This window comes from Miscanthus floridulus, chromosome 13, assembly GCF_019320115.1.
Source record: "Miscanthus floridulus cultivar M001 chromosome 13, ASM1932011v1, whole genome shotgun sequence".
Taxonomy (NCBI): domain Eukaryota; kingdom Viridiplantae; phylum Streptophyta; class Magnoliopsida; order Poales; family Poaceae; genus Miscanthus; species Miscanthus floridulus.
The window spans coordinates 46,472,374-46,474,450 of record NC_089592.1 but is presented as its reverse complement, the minus strand read 5'-3'; the positions used below and the strand labels follow the sequence as shown (position 1 = coordinate 46,474,450).

Genomic DNA, 2,077 nt, shown 5'->3' with positions numbered 1-2,077 from the left:
TTCTTTCCTTGGCGTGAATTTTGTAAGTCTGACTGTATCATCCCATGGCACTATCATTTTTGCATTCACTGAAAATGATTCATTTGCGTATGCTTTATGCTTTCCACATGGATTTTGTACCACCACCATTGACTGTCACCATCTTTATTTATTTTTTTTATCTCCAAGACACAATTTGGAACTTGGCTGGACAAAAAGGGTAGTAGACAGAAGTATGACTTGAGTTAGTGAGAAAGCAATCAAGTTCTGATAAAGTTACAGTTGGTTGCAGTACAATTATAACAACATGGATCACTGCTAAAAAATTGCTATATCAATTGACACTTAAGTATTCAATCACTGCTTAAATGGCCAATGTATAAATCAGAACCAAAGAATTATTTTGTGTATACTTTTTGCTTATTTCTTTCGTTGTTCCTCATTTTGATAGATGTCACCACGTGAGTCAGTTGTTGAAACGACAAATATTGGCAGCCTTTAGTTCACAATTGCAGGGAGCAGGGTACCAATTCCGACTGCTCTCTTACAATATCTTGGCCCTGGTTCTGATTTTACTTAGCTTCTGGCATAGGTGGATGATGTAAAGAGTACATTTTTTCCCTCGCCTACATCTATAGGCTCCTCTTTCTTTATTACATTTTTTAAGAACCTGGCCAATTGAGGTCTGAAGAGCATATTAATTAGTAATTAGTCATTATTGGAGTGATGGATTACTTTACTGCTTTGCTTATATCTATCTCATGACAAGTGCTGAAAAATAATGTAAGTACATTTGTGTTTTTCTTTTTTCCTTTGCAAGTGGGCAACACTGTATGGGAGGCACCTTGTGCCTCTAGATGGACCTGTGAATCACACTGCTGTGCTGTGAATCCCACTGATGTCCCTAAAGATTTTAGAACCTTCAGTAAACCTTTGCTATAGTATAGAGGTCTGCAAGTATCTCTTTCTACTCCAAGAAATTTTTGTGTCATGTGCACCAACAAATATAATTTCTTCTTGAATCATACACAAGCTGCAGAAATTTAATCGTACACAAGTTGCAAAGAATTTTTTTTTAAAAAAAATTCAACATTGTCGCGGGTCGACGAACTTCAGGTAATTCCGGTTTCACTCGTCGTACATTGAACGTTACACATATTGATCAGATTTGCAATACTGAAACATGTGATTGAAACACTGCAGGCCGAGCTGGCAGAGACAAGGGAGACGCAAGCGCACCTGACCGCAGAGCTAGAGGCCACGAAGAAGCAGATGGCGGACATGTATCAGATCATGCAAACCATCGGGCAAGCATCGGGTGTCCAAGTGCAGTTGCCAGCTCCAGCTCCGGTTCGACACTTCACTCCTGTGAGTATGAAAGTTTAATGCGTTCGTGCCGTTGGGATTGTCGGCCTTCGTGCCGTTGGGATTGTCGGCCTTCGTGCCGTTGTGATTGTCGGCTTTCGTGCCGTTGTGATTGTCGGCCTTCGTGCCATTGTGATTGTCGGCCTTCGTGCCGTTGTGATTGTCGGCCTTCGTGCCGTTGTTTCTTGCAAGTTGGAAACCTCCCCGTGCAGGGGAGGTGCTGCCGAAATTTTCAATTTTGAGTCTAACACATGCAATCTCTTCTCTTTTGTGCAGCCTCTATCGACGGGTTCAAACAATCCCGCTATCGTGTCACCGGCGGCTGATCGCGTCAACCCTTCGCCGCAGTCCGGTCCTTCACCGCAGTTCGGGGGGCCACATCTGCAGTCTCCGTCGCCGCAGTAGGGATGTTGAACTTTGTGATGTTGAACTTGTAATAATAAACTTGTGATGTTGAACTTTGGTGCATTTGTGATGGTTTTTCGATGGATTTATTAAATATGCGTGTGCTTGTGATATATAATGCATGTTGGTGATATAGATGTGATGATTGATGTATATATATATATATATATATATTGTCTGTTACAATGGAAGTTAAATTTTTTTTTTCAATTCTTGGGGTCTTTGCCGAGTGCCATGGGCAAGGCACTCGACAAAGATTTTTCAAAAAAAATATAAATTTTCTTTGCCGCGTGCCTCGCCGTGGCACTCGGCAAAGTATTTTTTTAAA

The 2,077-nt window shown here is 41.4% G+C and overlaps 1 long non-coding RNA gene across 1 annotated transcript; it reads left to right on the top strand.

Moving 5' to 3' along the window:
* The first annotated feature begins 800 nt into the window (after nt 1-800).
* LOC136498912 (uncharacterized) lies at nt 801-1,520 on the top strand. The gene is made up of 3 exons (XR_010769834.1): nt 801-928; nt 1,019-1,095; nt 1,183-1,520. It is a non-coding gene; the product is annotated as an uncharacterized lncRNA (long non-coding RNA).
* The last annotated feature ends 557 nt before the right edge of the window (nt 1,521-2,077 follow it).